The sequence below is a fragment of the Gouania willdenowi genome, chromosome 3 (assembly GCF_900634775.1).
Source record: "Gouania willdenowi chromosome 3, fGouWil2.1, whole genome shotgun sequence".
NCBI lineage: Eukaryota > Metazoa > Chordata > Actinopteri > Blenniiformes > Gobiesocidae > Gouania > Gouania willdenowi.
Window position 1 is genome coordinate 13,034,601 of NC_041046.1, and position 19,511 is coordinate 13,054,111.

General features: G+C 37.6%; 1 protein-coding gene across 2 annotated transcripts in view; it reads left to right on the top strand.

The window, feature by feature from the left end:
- chst8 (carbohydrate (N-acetylgalactosamine 4-0) sulfotransferase 8) overlaps window positions 1-19,511 on the top strand; it is a 344,887-nt gene that overhangs the window by 112,537 nt on the left and 212,839 nt on the right. The window lies entirely within an intron of this gene.

Sequence of the window (19,511 nt, forward strand, 5' to 3'; positions counted from 1 at the left end):
ATGGGGGAGCAGGGAGGGGAGGAGCCATTTCTACAAGCATAAATCAGTTTTGCTACGGACGTCTCGCAAAATGTGTTGCAAAACTCAAGCAGCGCAGATTCACATGAGAAAAGTAGTTTGTGCATCTGTAGCGGTAGATTGGAGAAGTTGTAACTGGAGAGTTGTGGTTAGAAACGATCTTTTACGAAAGTAATTAAAAAACTTGAATAAATGTTAGAATACAAGTTTGCAGCGTTTGTACTGAAGCAACAGAATGGCTGCAGAGAGAGTGTTTTAAGCGTTTGACAGCAGGAGGATGTTTGGTTGAGAAAGGTCGTGGCAGAGGCTGGTTGGTTAAACCGGGATGATACACACCCATGGCCAGTGTTGTGCTAGTTACTGAAAAAAGTAACTAGTTACCATTACTAGTTACTTCATTCACAAAGTAACTCAGTTACTATTTTGATTACTTACTTCAAAAAGTAATGCGTTACTGGAAAAAGTAACTTTTGAGTTTCTTAGAATTAAAGAATGTATTATTTTTTTGGGGTCATTTGTGTCTATACAGCTTCATATCAGTGCTATAATAATATAATAATCCACTGTTGATCAACTGTGCTCCTGTATTAACAATGTTTTGGATAAAAGCCTCTCATAAATGAAATGATATTGTATCCAACCCTTTAGTTTCTAATCATTTACATTCACAGTGCATTCAAGTATTCTTTCAATGCTAGTTTATTTACCTTAGACCAGCAGAAACTGAAAATGTTACAAGGAATTGTGAAATAAATAACACAAAACCTGAATATTATTCATAATCAAAGATAAAAAAAAAATTAAAGTGGCTTCAGCATCAAAAAAAGGTTGTGTTTAGCCTCACCCCCAATTTCCACTGGATGCGGCTCCGCTGCGTCACTGGAGCCACCATGTGTTAATTTCCACCGGGTCCGCTGCGGTGCGTGTCTGCTCCTTCCCAGATGTGGTAGTCCGGTGCCCTCCGCCAGATATACGCAGGGCTTCTATTTCTGGCGGACACCGGAGCACAACGCATCAATCAGCACAGAGCAAATGAAGCTAAATAGGAAATTAGGCAAGTATTCTGCAATAAAATATTGGGTTACTTTTCAAAATAAAACACTTAAGATTATATTTCAAGTAACTACATCACCAAAACGTCATGTGTAAAAACAAAATCACATCCACTATATTGTTTTTTCTCATACTGTAACTACACTGTAAACTACAGCAACTTTGATTTAGTTCATGTTTTACTGGTGCAGTTTTATCTCTGCTCTGTTGGCTGTTGCTAAAAAAATGTGGCTATGACAAATCCACAGTCCAACCTTCTTGTTCTCCTTCATTTGGAACACTGACCTGTTTACTGTATCTGTTTATTGTTGCATTTATAACACATATATTTAACTGTGTGAGAACTCCTCTGTCTCGTGACATCACAGTCGTCAAACCGGAATGCACCGTGGCGCTAGTGTTGTGTTCAAGACCGCACTATCCGAGACCAAGACTTGCCCGAGACCAGAATGCACCGAGACCAAGACAAGACCAAGACTTTTGGGAGCCGAGACCGAGTCAAGACCAAGACCGAGACAAGCAGAGACCAAGACCAAGACCAAGACCATAAACATTTTTTTTTCAATTTAAAAAAATCTATAAATAAATAAAATTATGACAAGGTTAAATAACATTCTCTCTTTAATTTTAGTTTATTTTAAATACATTTGACGGACAAAAAAGGTGCCTGCAAAAAATTAACTAAAATATTAAAACTACTACTGCTACTGATAAATTCACAATTATTCTACATATTTGAAAACAAGATTTTTATGTCAGCTGAATGTACAGCAAGTGTTTAAAAGCATTTCTGCCAAGAAATAATGATTCTTGATTCTGATTCTTTGAGTTGTGCAGGTCAACAGGTCACAGATTTCACAAGATAATTTTTTAGTTTGAAAAAGCCTTTACACAGGTTATTTTTATTAATTCACTTAGTTGATATAGTTTAATTTGGTTGCTGTAATATAACTAGGATATTCAATTAACAAAGGTTTCCAGCTGTAACTGTAAAAGTGAAACTTTCTGAAATAAAACTACAAACAAGTTGTCATCAATCTAAAAAACATAGAGCTACAGGTAGATGTGAAACTAAATAAAACAAACTCAAACCCTGGAACAGTCATGTAACAAATTAATCAATAGTTCTTGTTGAGAACTATTATTATTCTGGATACAGTGGAAACAGAAACTATAAAAAAAAATTATATTATGAACCTGTTTATATTGTAGGGAACATATTATATACATAAATGTAATTGGAGTCTAAAGCCACAAAAAAACACCACTTTAAAAAGAAAATAGACTAATATAAGACCTCTTTACAGTTATTTGAGTCATTCTGGCTAGTGCAACTCTGCGGCGATGACGCGCTGGTGACGACATAAACCAAGATGGCGGCGGCCCGGACTACAGCCGACATTATGTAATAAAAGCCTTAAAAGACATGGATATAATGAAAAGAGTGGATGGACAGATGCATAAACATGCAGACTTTCAAACGGACACACACGGACTTATTAAACACACACGGACCTCAGTAAACACGGTAAACGGAACAGGCTTCACCGCTCGGCTGGCACTAGGACCCAGAAGCAGAGTAAGTGCGTCCCCTATCCAGCCTTCACAGACTGTAATATCATCAGTTTATCATTTTACCTGTTGTTAGAGCTACTGTCTTTACCAGGGAGATAATATTTATTCATGGTGATTGTTTTCTGGAGTTTTACTGGGATTTTTACCGGTGATTAGTTCATATCTCCCTTGCGCTCCGCGGTCCAAACTGACACCGTAGCCACACACGTATGAGTGTGTCACACACGTATGAGTGTGTCACACACGTCACTCAGTCACATTAAAGAAGGTTGTGGTCATTATACGGGGTGGATTAAATAATGAATAAAGGATTGTTTTATCCCGTTCTTCTCCGTGTTATTATCACATTATAAAAAAGTTTAAAAATAGCAGGAATTAGTGCTGGTCTCGAACGGTCTTGACGGAAAATCCCGAGTCCGGGCAGCCTGAGTCCGAGACAAGACCGAGTCAAAATGCTTCAGAGTCCGAGACAAGACCAAGACCTTTAAAATTTGGTCTCGAGACCGGTCTCGAGACCAAGACCGGTCTTGACCACCACAACACTACGTGGCGCACTCAAAACGCAACCAGTGGGGATTACTGGACAGCAGGGAAAAACTGGATCGGTGCCGTGGCTCAGCGGATACGTATCCGGTGGAAACCCACGGTTAGAATGTTCCCTTACAGCTTAAGTACAAAAACTAGCAATAATGTTCAACATAAACACAAAAACCTTCTAAAATAAATAAATGAAAGCAATCTGAAAAACATTGGAATACATTTTGACCAACTCTGCTTTACAAGAACTGCTATAAAACAACTATAAATGATGTGCATATAAAGCACAAAACAGCTGCTCAAAAATTAAAACTACAATTTTTCAGCCATAACACAGCATGGAAAGTAAGCTGTGCGTGTTCCAGGTGCACATTCTGCTGTTGAAAATGCTTATAAAATAAATGTGGAAAAACAAATTCACAGCATTTTTCTCAGCTACACAATGCTAAACATATCAGGCTAATGAGCTGCTGTTAGCAGTGACTCAGCAGCAGCGACAGACTTCTCATTTACAACAACATACCGTGCAATAGTTTGGCTGACCTGTCCCTGGATAACGTCACAGTCCGTTAAAATCCATGCGCTGTTATTTCGGTGCAAAGGCTTCCCTCACGATGCATCTTTTGGAGACAGGTGAGTAAAATAATACGTGTATTTCTACTCTGAGAAGCTTGTCCTGCTCTCACAATGACTCGCCATGATTGGTGCACGTGATGTAAACAGAGACACGCTGACAATGCTGCTTCATCTGTTTTACCGTTGTTGGCATGGCGTCCCGCAAAAACATGTAGCGTCACTGTAAACAGGAAGTACACTGCAGCTAGCAAAGTAACGGACAAATGCACCATATTGTAACGGTAACTGCGTTATTTCTTAAAAAACATATTGCGTTACAGTACTAGTTTCTGTCAAAAGTAACGTTACTGCCCAACACTGCCCATGGCCAGCTGATTACCAGAATGAGAGATTAGAGGTAGAAGGGGGTGTGGTTTGAGAAATGAATGAGGAGGTGAATGAATGAAAGAACACCAATCTCCCTGTCTGAACAAGCCTTTTCTAACAATTTACTGTACAAAATAAGCAATACAAGAATGTATGATTCATGCTGATTGTGTTTCAGATTGATATTGGTATTAGCCAATACCCAAAGCCGTAACACCAGTATTGGAAGTAAAAAAAAGTTGTAGTGGGACACCCCTACCCAGTGCCAGTTAAAGTTGTAACCACTCATTTTGTGAACTACCTAGTTTCATTCAGGCTGTGTGGGTAGGAGCAGCTGTGCTTATAACCAGAGGTAGTGTCTCAGTTTATCAATCTGAATGAAGCAATGAACAATACACCAGCTTAAGAGTGCGTATAGACAACCTGATGCTAAAAGGATCAGGAAAACAATATCACAGGAAAACACAAAAGACAAAGAAGCCAAAGACAACACACAACCATTGTTTTCAATATTTGTGGATGAACATAGTCATAGCAGAATCTACAGAAAACAGAAAAAACCGACTGCCCACACACACACAGCTGTTCACACCTATGCAAAGGTTGGCAATAATTCAGAAGTATTGAACACACCGGCAAACAGAAAGAGAAGGGACTGAAAAACTTTAGTTGTTTTATAGAATAACCAAGATTTTTTTTTTTTTACATTGTCTGCTTATGCTGTCGAAACGTGAACACTATGGGGTGGATTCACAAAAGTTTTAGAGGTATTAAAACGTGACCAAGCGTCACTCCATGCGCTAGTAAGGGGTACAAACCCTAGGGATTCAGGACTGAATCATGTTGAGCACGTCAACATGCACCCACAATACATTTAGCGCTTTTCCCTCTGATAAATATGGAAATCACAAAAGGGGAGCAAAAAATGGGAGGGGGAAATACAAATTAATGCAGTAGACGCAATGCATTTCATCAAACCTGGAACTGTTTGTGTTTCTGTGCCGAAAATAGTACAACCCACAGGCAGTGCAAACTCACACACAGAGATCATTGCTGCAGTAAATGTTGACACAAACACAGTGGAGATGAAAAAAGGCTCCAGTTGACCTTTCGAGTGTAAGAAAATAATTTAAATAAAACAATAGTTAATGCTATCAGCAACTGATTAAGAAAATGCAGAGTAGAGTGTGTGTGTGAGGGATAGATGTCTCATTCAGCAGTAAGTAAACAATAAACTTCTCCATTATATATGTTTAAAAACGTGACTAAAGACTGTTTTAACTCTGTCAGCGGTGATGTGCTTTCAGTGTGAGCTCATGCATTTGAGGGGTTGAGAACGAGCAGTGAGATGTGACTAGTTAAAAAAAAAGGTTCATTTTTTTTTCCATTGGTCGAGGTTATTACAGATTTACAGCTGCTACAGTTGACAGGTTTTCTTTTTCAGAGCACATAAGATCTTAATTTCTGTCAGGACATTAATACAATTTCAACCAAAAAAGTGTATCTGGAGAAAATCATCTACCCTAGCTTTAAGGCTGCTGTTCTTTCTTTTTAACTGCCAAAAAAAAAAACACTTACCAGCAGGTATAAAGGAAGCAAGCTCAACTAAACTGAACTGATTTCATTGCAAAGTCCACAAAGCCTGAGGAAGAAGGCAGTGTTGCAAAAAGATGCTGAAGATCAGATTTTTGATGCTGTTAACTGAGGTTGTGAATTTTGGCTTTTTAATAAATAGGTCACACAAAGAGAACTTTTTAACTTGATCCATATTACAATTTCATTTTGGATACATATTATTCAAACTTCACTTGTTTGAGTGAAAAATAAAACTCAAATCCAAGACCAGACACAAGGAGGGACCCAATGAACCTAACAACATCACAATGCTCCCACAGTCATACTGTGTCCAAGCACTCAGCTAAATAGTGAGGGAAGCTTGATTGGGAATGGCCCACACCTGGGTGAAAACATGAGGGAGCTAATCAGGCACCAACCAAGCACACAGACATCACTGGGGGGTGGAGCCACAAGTAGGAACGCCTGAAACACAGACAAGAGTTAAACATGACTAGACTCAAACCGAATAATCAAAGACACATAATAACTTAAAAAGGACCCAAAGGGCTAAATAAACAGAACCTGGCAATTTTGAATGATGAACTAGATCATTTTAAAATGTTTGAACTGAACTTTGAACTAGTGTATAAAATGAACTTTCCCAACACTGCTCTCAGTATTGGAAGAATTTCAAAAATTCATATCTTGGTTCATAACTGACTTATTAAATTTGACTCCGTTACATTGGGTTGGTTACTCCACCAAGTTATTGCTTTTTTCACCATGATTCTGTGAAAAAGTGGGGATGCCCTCACATTTGGATCCAGATAACTGCTGATATCTTGCAAAGAGGATATTTGGCGATTGTTGGTGGTTTGTGCTCTTTAAGTGCTTTTGTTTCAAATGTGTTTTTGTATTATTGGAATAATCAATGCAAGTGATCCAAAGACAAAAAAATACTACTAGAGAGAAGCCCTGACTGTCAGAGAAGCATCAATATAATAGACAGCTGTACTATCATGTGTCAACAGCTCGCTGAATCATTATGAACATGAGCAGTGTCACACTCCACAGCAATAAGAGCCACTTAGCCAGAGTGGAATCTCTCCATCCCACTAATACTCCCCTGATTGTCAGACATTTGCAGGTGTCAGGTGAAAAAACAGTGCAATATCCTTCGACAAAACACAACGGATGCACACAAACACGGATATACACTATGGGTTGTAGAAAGGGTTTTACTTTGGGTTGTTTGAAAAGATCACATTTTGTAAATTCTTCTGGCTTACAAAACAGTGACAAGAGCGGCTCCTGCCTACCTCGACTCTCTGATCCAGATCTACACTCCCTCTCTGCCTGTGAAAGACGCTTGTTGCTCCCAGCCCATCAGGGCTCTAAATCTCTTGCTAAAAATGTATGTAAGCAATTTATGAAACTGGTCCAAGTACAGTTAACATCAAACAAAAAGGCTGACATGCAACATTTCATGTTCTTTCAGTCAGTCTTTTTACTTTGTTTAACTAAAGTGGTGCTTTAGTTTTAAAGGTAACGCACCCATGTTAATAAAATCATACTTCAAGCAGTGTTTTAAACGCCTCATTTTCCACAATCATATCGTTTACAACATAAAACGTTACTGCTTCGGTTACATTGGGCCTGGGTGATATGTACCAATATTCATATCTCTATAGTTTTACTCAAAATAGCGATAGGCGATTTAAACTTCATATATTTATTTTTTTCCAATATAGTTTTACAAGAAAAATAATAATGGGTCACAGTCAGTGGATAAAAACGCCACAAAGACCCTTTTTGTTAATCACTAGCAGCACAATATCAACATTTTGTTCACCTTCTGACTTTTTCCTTAATTATGGCTGAAATGTGTGTTGCTTCTTAGCACATCCAACCTTTGGATGTGCTATGTACTGTATGTATGGGCCACAGGCATATGACACAGACAAGGCACCGCATGGGATAAAATGAGCGCTACAGACAGTTCTATGATCTTCGTGATTTGGTAGATTGTCTTCATGTATTAATCCTTCACGATCTAATATTGTCAGATTGTATAACCTTATGTTGAATATTGTCTAATGTTGTGGTTACATTATGTTGTACTGTATCTATAAAAAGAAAAAACACTTATTTTCATACTAGATGGCAGCACCCTATATAGAATAACAAATTTTGAAGTTAACTTAACATCAAAGGAGCAAGATTTACAGTCGATAATTCAACAAGCTACTAATAGGCATAACAAAAAATCTCTTAGATCTTTATTGAAAAAAACAAAAAACAATAGTTCAAGCAACATACAATGGCTCCCATAATCCTGTTTATACTGCCACCTATTGACGTGGAATTATACTTTAGCAGAGTGCCCCAAACTGAATGTAAAGACAAATCTACGTAGATTTATTTATACGTGTAAATATGATTTTTCTCTTTTGCAAACAGATGTTAATCTAACTAGAAAAACAATGGTTGCAAGAAAAAGAAAAAGAGAGAAAAAAAAATTGCATGTCACATTACTATTGTGGTATTATCTAATTTTGGTGCAATTGACTATAAAATGCATAGTGTTTGTCAAATACATGTTTAAGTGACAACTAGGCAAGACCTGTATTAGCAAGGCAAATATGTAGTTGGCAATCAAAATATGAAAAAAAATTGGCAAAAAAAAACAACCTATATCTGGATTTGTTGACCAGGTTGTTGTTTTTACTAATTAAATTGAAAGTAATAATGCAAGAAAAACAAAAGACTGACCTTGTTCTTAAAATACAACCTTGAGTAGGGCTGGGTATTGATTCACATTTGATTGATCGATATTGATCCAAAGCGATTCGATTTGATTCACAATGGCCCAATTTAATTCGATTCACGACTCACGACTCGATTTACAATTCACTTTTGAAAGATTTTTTATTCCGTTAAAGATATCACGCAGTACCAATTTTACCTGGATATGGAAGACATTCTCATTAGAACTAATGATGCAAATAGTAGAAACTACCGCTTTATCTTGGTGCATTCGTAAAAACATGAATATTTACATTAATAATTGAACCTCATGCTACATAAAACATGTATGTTTTATTTAACATGAGCTGAGCAGAACAAAGTTGCAATGACTTAAATCAATTGAAAGCACAGGGCAGGCTGTGTAAATAAAGTAGCAACAGACACATTGTAAACTCGAGACATTCTCTTTTCTTTGTGTCTCACAAAAGTGTTTTGCTAATGTTCCAGTGGCTGGACAACAAATCTAACTGTATAATAAGAGACACAACCATAAAAATAAATAAATAATTAAAAAGCAAACATCCAGAAATTAAAATGATTCTGAATTGTCTTGCAATAAGTCAGGTCTTTGGTAATTGTAAGAGAATACTTTTAAATTCCTGTGAACAGTAAACTTCAAGAAAACTTCATTTTTCATGGTGGAGCGCAAGGAACAACTAGGATTTACCATGGCCATGAAGGCATCATGTTAAAACTAAACTATAACTTAAACTGTCTTGTTGCCTGATTTTGAGTAAAACTAAATGCATTTTAGTCAAAAGACTAAGAATAAAACTGCATTAAAATTTGCTGTCAAATGAGCACTGGTTTGGTGGTGGTGGTGTGATGCTGTAGGCAGAATTTGTATGCCACAGTGTAAATGATGTGTAACAGCAGCAAACTTTTACTCTGATTAAAAGATATATTGTATGCTGACTGTAATGCTCAATCTGCAGCTCAAGCACATGGTTTTATCTCTGCTACTGTCTACTGCTACTTGAATATTAAGGTAGAACTTTCATGTCTCTAAATCATGCATGAGAGAGTGTGTGCTGTATACAGAGCTCAGTGGCTGTGCAGTTGTAGCAGCCCCCTCGCTAACACTAACACACAATGAGCTTTCAGTATCTTAGCCTTCGGCTATGGTGCTTCACCTCAGCAGAAGCTCACATCTAATACAGCTGGGTTATAATACATTAGATGTCAGCTTTTATCTGCTGCACCCTTCTTTCACACTTTTTTATTTACCTCACAGTGTATTTCAGGAGCTTTTTGATGAGCTCGAGCATAAGAACAATGTGCTTTTCTAGGGTGCAAACTTCATCTGGGGGTCAATGCATAATCCTGTAAAAGAACCAAGTAAAGCTACAAACAAAAAGTGTATGTATTGTTGTGTTATGGATTAAGACAGGCTGTGTATTGCAAATGTAGTTAACAATTGTGAAGTGCTGACCTATAATACATACTCAACATGTACTTAAACACACATCATAATACACCAGTGTTAATATAACAGCAACTCTAACCTTAAAACAGTCAACTCTTCCCCATCCCTTCTATTTTCCTACCCTGACTCCTTTTTCCATGTTCCCTTCCCCCTCACCCAGGTGTAACACTGCCCTCTTTTTATATTCTCCCTTTAATAAAGTGTTTCTTACCCTTCCTTAGGCAGGGCTGGTTATGGTCACAATTATGCAATAAAATAAATTAATTTATTTAATGCAATAACAAAGCATGCATTGCTGTCTTAAAAAGATTGCACTTCAATTTTGATTTAGTTTTACTCATAGTCTTTTGACTAAAGCATAATGCAGTCTTAGTCAAAATTGAGTGATTAGGATTATTTTAGTTATAGTCTAGTTTTAATCAACTAAAGATTTCAGTCGGCTAAATCTGTTACAGATATAGTTGACTAAAATATAGAGGATAATACATCATAGATTTCATTACTATTTATAAACCTGATATATTGATGTTTGTAAATATGCACAGACATATTTGATGTAATCAATGTGTAAGACCACATGATCACAGTTCTTCAGATTGGATTTTGTCTCATGTGACAAAATTATAGTTGTTTTTAATATTTCGACAATGAATTACCTTTATCTATTTATACATATGTACGCTTCAAATATTCATAACGAGATACACCAGCCCTGAGTGCAAGAATAAGTAGATATAGGAAATGGGTGGATGCTTGTTATTTTAATTTGGGTCACTCAAAAGTATTCAGTTCCCCAGAAATCATTACTTATCATTCCTTATTCCAGAACTCACCAACTCATTGAGGGATAAGCAAAAAAATATCTACAGTCACAAAGATAATTAAACAAGTAGGACCCAGTAATAACCCAATGTTTTGCTATTCTTGCATTGCTTTGCTTCAAAATAGTTTGTTCGATGATTCTAAACATATACTGGCCTCAAAGTTTGAAATTGATCAAAATATGGCAAACATATTTCCTCTTATGGATTTAAAATAATTATTTGGCACAGGACCAACAAGTGAGTTTACTCAGTTTACTCTGCTCCCTATGTCGTAATAACAACCTTCCAGCTGCATCATGTATGTCAGAATTTTTATGCCTTAATCAGCTATAAGTGTCAGTGATAAATGTGCAATGAACTCATAGAATATGGTGATATGGGGAAAAAGACAAATTAATGATGTTGTTTTTGCTTGTGTAAGTAAGAACTTCAGCTTCTCTTCTGCCTCTCGGTGAAGGCGGTCACATTTTTTTTTGCTCCCACTCTCCTCCCTATCTCTCCCTGCTTGTTTTGTCTCCTGTCTCTGTCTGTGGATCCAACAGGAGACTCTCTCGGCATTTATCCAAAAACCAAAATTATGGAATTGGTCAGCTGGTCTCTTCGTGCAATAAACCAAATTTTTTCAACAAAAAGACCAGGTCGGGGTGAGCCTACATTTGTGGGTGGATACACGATGGATTCCTGTAATAAGTGAAAGGTCCTGTGTCTGTCCATGCTTTTCGTGGAAGCCGTGGAGGACATCTACATGATTGGATTTATGGTAGCAGGGATGCTGCTGATTGGAGCGGGCAGTTTTATGACCTATTACAAAATCTGTGTTACATTGGCAGCTGTTTTGGGAAGGCTGCCAGTAGGAATGTACGATATTTCATTGTTTATGATTTATCGTCAAAAACATTCTCACCGGTAAGAATGTCATCCACAATATGAACAATAAATTCCCATGTCGGAAATTAGCAAGGGCCACGGACCATTTGTACCTCAATTTAGCCAAGAATGCTCCAAAAAAAACGTGTTCCATGGACCAAAACTGCCCGTTTGTTGTCAACAACTTATTATTCTCTGAAGCGGAACACAGTTTACGGAAGCTAGGCATGGTGTGCACTGCCAAAGCCCTCCTCACACACCGGCGTCTGTCTGTGTGTGAGGTGCTCGTCTCAGCTTCCTAAAGCTACTGTGCTGCGATACTTCATGGACCGCTACTTGGTTAAGACCAGATAATCATCCAACAAAGGGAACCAATCCAAGTTCCACAAACAAAGGTACAGAGATTAACCTTTATGAACTGGAAACTCAACTAAAGCTAACAATGCTAAGCTAACACATTGACACACTGGACTAAGAGCTAGCACTAACCACTCCATTTAAGGATTAGACCAAGTAAAAAGAACACGTCTTACTGTCATAAAACCACAGAGAGCCATCGATTTGTTTTATTATTGTTGAAGCCACATTATTGGATTTTACTGGATTTTACTGCTGAAGACCAAAGACTGAATGTTACAAAAACAATTGAAAACAAATCATTATCACCCATTGGCCCCTCCTCACACGCCAGCTCAAGGTTGTGTCTCAATCTCACCATGGATGTATGCAGCTCTGATGCTCCATCCCCCCTCCTCTCCTGTCTTCTGAACCAGATCTACCAAGGATCGTCACACATCAACTGTCTGTATCAGAGGAAAAGCAAGGGCTTATTTTGTCTACGCCTCCACCCACCCCCCCTCCCCTCCAAGCTACAGGGAAGATTTCTGAGGAGCACCCAGAAGACGCTGCACGCCCACGCCACCCAGCGGCTGGATATCCTATCCCCCTCTCCGCCCGGCCCCCGCACCCAACAACCCTCCCCCAGACCCACCCACCCCCCCTGCCCACGTACTATGGATTTGTGCTCTTTTGTGACTGTGTTTTTGCTTTGTGCATGTTCGCTGAGGAGGTTTTTTTACCCAGTGTTACACTGACCTCCACAATAGGGAATTCAGTTTAAAACCTGCCTTTTTCCTTAAATAAAACCACAAAATTGTTGTGTGAATGGTTTGTTCCCAGAAGAAGTAAAAGCCTACCTTTGGTCTTCACTGTGGGAGGCTAATTTTATTTTTTTTATTGTTGCTCCTCAATATCTGTGTCACATGCGTCTTGCAAAACTCCCAAGTTGAAGTTGTAATACAACTTTAGGTAGAAACTCTGAAGAAAAATGTTAGTGTGCGCAATAAAAAGAGGCAGAATAGTAGATGTCATAGATTTGGTGAAAGCTTGACTCATGTTACATAATTATTTAACTTATAACAACCTAAGAGTAATGACAGGACTTACAGAATATTATCTAAAAGGTAGTGTTGTGGTAGTCGAGACGATCTTGGTCTCGAGACCATATTTTAAAGGTCTCGGTCTCGTCTCGGACTCTGAAGCATTCTGACTCGGTCTAGTCTCGGGATTTTCCGTCAAGACCGTTCGAGACCAGCACTAATTCCTGCTATTTTTAAACTTTTTTATAATGTCATAATAACATGGAGAAGAACGGGATAATTATTCATTCTTTATTCCACCCCGTATAATGACCGCAAACTTCCTTAATGTGACTGAGTGACGTGTGTGTGTGTGTGTGTGTGTGTGTGTGTGTGTGTGTGTGTGTGTGTGTGTGTGTGTGTGTGTGTGTGTGTGTGTGTGTGTGTGTGTGTGTGTGTGTGTGTGTGTGTGTCTGGCTACGGGTTCAGTTTGGACCGCGAAGCGCAAGGGAGATATGAACTAATCACCGGTAAAAATCCCAGTAAAACTCCAGAAAACAATCACCATGAATAAATATTATCTCCCTGGTAAAGACAGTAGCTCTAACAACTGGTAAAATGATAAACTGGTGATATTACAGCCTGTGAATGCAGGACAGGGGACGCACTTACTCCGCCTCTGGGTCCTAGTGCCTGCCGTCCGGTGAAGCCTGTTCCGTTTACCAAGGTCTGTGTGTGTTTAATAAGTCTGCATGTTTAAGCCTCTGTCCATCCACTCTTTTCATTATATCCATGTCTTTTAAGGCTTTTATTACATAGTGTCGGCTTTAGTCCGGGCCTCCGCCATCTTGGATTATGTCGTCACCAGTGCGTCATCGCCGCAAGTCACGCAAGCGCAGAATGAGTCAAATAACTGTAAAGAGGTTTTATATTAGTCTATTATCTTTTTAAAGTGGTGTTTTTTTGTGGCTTTAGACTCCAATTGCATTTATGTATATAATATGTTCCCTACAATATAAACAGGTTAACGATATAATTATTTTTTATAGTTTCTGTTTCCACTGTATCCAGAATAATAATAATCTTTCTCAACAAGAACTGTTGATTGATTTGTCACATGACTTTTCCAGGGTTTGAGTTTGTTTTATTTAGTTTCACATCTACCTGTAGCTCTATGTTTTTTAGATTGATGACAACTTGTTTGTAGTTTTATTTCAGAAAGTTTCACTTTTACAGTTACAGCTGGAAACCTTTGTTAATTGAATATCCTAGTTATATTACAGCAACCAAATTAAACTATATCAACTAAGTGAATTAATAAAAATAACCTGTGTAAAGGCTTTTTCAAACTAAAAAATTATCTTGTGAAATCTGTGACCTGTTGACCTGCACAACTCAAAGAATCAGAATCAAGAATCATTATTTCTTGGCAGAAATGCTTTTAAACACTTGCTGTACATTCAGCTGACATAAAAATCTTGTTTTCAAATATGTAGAATAATTGTGAATTTATCAGTAGCAGTAGTAGTTTTATTATTTTAGTTATTTTTTGCAGGCACCTTTTTTGTCCGTCAAATGTATTTAAAATAAACTCAAATTAAAGAGAGAATGTTATTTAACTGTCGAACCTTGTCAGAATTTTATTTATTTATATATATTTTTGAAATTGAAAAAATAAATGTTTATGGTTTTGGTCTTGACTCGGTCTCGGCTTGTCTCGGTCTTGGTCTTGACTCGGTCTCGGCTCCCAAAAGTCTTGGTCTTGTCTTGGTCTCGGTGCGTTCTGGTCTCGGGCAAGTCTTGGTCTCGGATAGTGTGGTCTTGAACACAACACTACCAAAAAGTATATAGATATTTAAAATGTATTTAAGATAGATTCACCTTCATTATTTACAAACTTGCTATTTATGTTGCAGTTCATGAATTTTTGGTTGTTTTACGTTACAACATATTTATTTTTTCAAAATGTGTTATAACTGTATGACACCCTTTGATTACACCAATTCTCCAGCTGTCAAAGAAATAAACCTCCTCAAAATTAGAACATCAAAAATAGCAAAAATGAAAGCTACATATCATTAGACATTGTACAGAGCTATGCCTTGTGCCGATCAATCTCCTAGATGTGCCGAGGACTGAGGAGGTTTCTAGGGCTCTTTAGATGTTGGCACGGTGACAACACCCACTTCAACAACAAAGAGAACAGCAGAACCTAAATGTCAGCGGCTCCATCTGCCACTCCTAAACCCAGCTCTAATGATCAACACCTCATGTGAAACCATTGATATCAGCTCAGTCCTTCTGAAGACAACTATGTAGAAAATAACCAGTTTATACACTTGGTTCACAAAGAATCCATTAGTAGACAATTTTCTAGATGTGTATCTGTTTGCTAATTAAAATTCATAAATACAACTTTAATATAAAGTAAGTAAACAGTTGGAGGTTGAATTAAGAATAAGAAGGGGGTTTTTGGTGTGTGTGTATGTATATATATATATATATATATATATATATATATATATATATATATATATTATGGGGGTAACGATACACAAAAATCACAGCTCGATACGTACCTCGGTTTTGAGGTCAGGGTTCGGTTCATTTTCGGTACAGTATGGAACAAAATGCAAAACATAAATTTGTGGAACTGTTTGCGGTGACTGTTTTATGTGCCGAAAATAATACGACTGACGGACAGGTGCAGATACACACACAGAGATCATCGCTGCACTGAATGTTGACAAAATACACATTGGAAAAAATGCTCCAGTTAACCTTTCTACTATCAGAAAATAATTTAAATGAAGCAATAGTCAATATTAACATCCACTGAAAGAAAATGCAGAGTAAAGTGTGTGTGAGGGACAGAAACAGCTGGACACCCGAGGCGGCGCGTGTAGAGTCTGGCTGCAGTGCAGAGGATGCATTGCGTGGAGCTCCATGGATGTCGCTCCAGTGAGCTTCTGTGTCTTTCTCTCCATTTTTTTGACTGTCAAACTCTCATTTCTTGTTGATGTCAGACCAGAATCAGCTGATCAGCTGTGTCATTTACGCATCGATGGAACAATGTTCACAAATGAGAGTGTGCGTGACACAGCGCTACTCAGGAGCTCAGACCTACTGGATGATGGTCAGTAGATCATCCTTAAATGGTGCTGATCGACTGATTGACAGACTCTGTTGCTGCATTTACTCAGATCAATGGCATCAACAGATCAATTGGACGATTTCTGTCCAAATCTGCTCCTGCTTTTCATGGACTGATAAAAGCAAAATTACAGGAGCTGGCGCAGCACCCACATTAAATTAGGGAAAAATATCATTAGGTTTTAAAGCTTTTACTTGTTTATTTTGTTTTCTACATTAATTAATATTTGTGCAGCAGACAGAGAAGTCCACCAGCCTCCATGTTGAACAAGCAAAATGTTAATTTTAACAGGGCGGTCTCAACCACGTCTAAACACGCACTTATTAGTGTCGCAATCTTAGTGAATTCCCCACAGCAGGTGAGGAAACAGAGCCACCAAAGGATATAGGGACGCACCTGGTTTACTACCCTTTATTTCAAATTTTAGTGAATCCGCCCCATAGTATTTTGACTAAAATACAACTTTGTTTTAGTCAAAACTCAGTTTACGTCAACTAAATGACATTAAGATTTTAGTTGAATAAATCTGTTCCAGATATAGTTATATACAGGATGAGAGTTTAGGCCTTTAAATGTTCATTTACCATTTCTCAACCTGATGTTGGACGGTATTTTTTTTTAAATACACCCAGACAGATTTGATGTGATCAATGTGTAAGACCACATGATCATATGAGTTTTGATTGGATTTCATCCCATGTGATGAAATTATATCAATATATCAATATATGTTGGTATAGTTTTCGTTAACATGTTGTTTTTTGTTGTTTTTTTAAAAAATTGTCATAATCTAGTTATTGTCGATGAAAACTGTGACGGAAATTTTTAGTTGACAAAATGAACACTGATATCTAAGATTGTTTATCATCTTATGTCACTAACTACCATTAATCCAATGTCTCCCACAGGACAGGGTGTGCTTAGCTGATAAAACACTGTCTCAGTCAAGCTCAGACATACGATTTTTGTCTTTTATAAGTTTTATTAACAGAAGCATTTACATATGTGACGCACATGCTATGCTAGTTAAAACTAGCACGTGTACAATAGCCATGTTGTTTGCCAGGTAATCAACTGAAACGACACAAAACGAAATACACCCACAACGTTAATAACATAGACATATTATCAACTGTATAATCAGCATACATGAACATGAATGATAATCAACACAGGTATTAATATCGACATATCGCAGCTCACATGCTCATCTTCATCAGTCAAAACAGCGATATTTGTACAATGACATTGTGCAGGGGGGGTGCAGGTAATAACCCACAATACATATAAAAAATGAACCAACATGTTTGAAAAATATAGAGGACACATAGCTACTGTCGTGTGCCAACAATAAAGTACGGTATATGGGCATTGCCCTGTAACAGATACAGAAAAACAAAAAAAACCAAATGAAGGTGGAATAATGTATTTTCAAACTAAAAAATGTTCACTCGATATGTGCATTTTCCCCTTAGCTCACTCTTGCTGGCCTCTTTATTGTGTTTGTCTTATGCTGCGGTTTTGTTGAAGCAAATGAAAGCCAAACTCACCCACTCATTGCTGCATGTTCTGGGAGACACAAGGTCATTAACACATTGATTCATTTGTTCGTTTTCTTGTGAGTTAGCAGAGCAAAAAAAACTTATTTTGCACATTTCAAGTTACTGTTTTTTTTATATATATATATATAGTTTTGTATAGTCACTGGGGGGCTTTGAGTTGAAGTTAAAAGAATTAGCTGTAAAAATGTCATCAATAAATTTGATTTAGTTTCATACTGTGTGGCTGACATCTAAAGGGACCTGAGAGTGGGAGGCCGCTAAAGGCCAAGGTTTGAAAATGTCAGTCTGTACCGATTGTCTTTTTACGAATAAAGCTACAAAAAACATTAGCAATTTTTATTTTAAAGGGCATAATAGATACACTCCAGAATGAAAGTGGAGGTACAGGTACTCCTGCTAAAAGGTTGCAAAGAAAACATAAAAGTTGCTTTGACTCTGTGAAGCCATTATTTGGCACTTACCAAGACAAATACCACACAGTGGGCTGACAGACGCAGAAGTAAATGTTTGATGTGTAACAAAGAAGGTAGTGATGATCCTTTGTACTGTTAAATATTTTTACTATTTCATATGAGGCAATATACGTTTTTGACGTTTACAGTTGGGAGATAGAAATGACTATAATAAAGGTAGAGGAAGTATTTCTTTTATCAGACAAGCTTGGAGACCAGCCACAGCCTTGATCATGCCAGGTGAATTATGAATAATACTTCTGAGCACACAGGCAATTAAAACAAAGGGCAAAAAAACTCTGGCTCAGCTCCGTTGGCCCTGCTTCAACTCTCAGTTCACTTATAGCATGCCAAGAACTCGGCATATTGTTTAACGCTCCAAGGAAAAATATGATCTCTCTGTCAGAGGTCCAGTAATCCCTTAAGCCTTGTCTGTTTGCATTGACTAATTTAGCTTTCTACTAATATAATTCAACTGGAATTATGATCCTCAGATTAGAAGTAGCAGTGTTTTTAAGTAAAGCCATTAAAAAATATATATTATATATATATATATATATATATATTGTGTGTGTGTGTGTGCTTGCGTGCTCCAAAACAAGCTTGTGTCTCTTGGGCAAAAACATGACTACAAAAACAACACCAACCTGACGTCGAGTGCTAAAGCAACTCAATCAGATATTTGTCATCACACTCAATGTCAACATCTAGAAGAAGGAAAAAAAGCACCAAGTCACATTCCTTGTATTGTTTTAAACTCTACTTGGCAATAAAACTATTCTGATTGTGAACATCACATGACTTCTAGCATGAGGCATTGGTATCCCAGCAACTGTGACAACAACCGCTGTTATGAATTCAGTTGTTTCTGTTCTTGTTCACCTGTGGGAACAGGTGGGTACCTTTTGAATATCATGGAACACTATACTACCGTATTTCCATACAGTGCATCACATGTCTCGTCACTGCCTTTCAAGCCTCCTCTAGACCTTGATTGTTCCAGTAGGATTTGTAATAGAGCTGCTCAAAGGCAACTACAAGGTCATGTGGTTTCCCATTAACATTAATGCCTTGGTTATGCCATGAGAGTCTTGCAACATGATATGTTTTCTCAGCAATCTGAACTTCCTCACCAGTGGCTTCTAGAAGCCAATTTATACAACTGAATTTTATGTTTTACAGTTTTGTTTTAGCAAAGGCCAAAGTAGAATGATATTTGAATAAGCTGCAAACAGAAACGAAAAGAAAGAGTGTTGGAAATTTAACTGATAATGAGAACAAAAACCAACAATTTAAAACACATTTCTGGCTCTCCTCTTTAAAACTATCCCTTTTAAAATCATCAGAGTGGTCATCATTTAGGCCAGCATTAAATGAG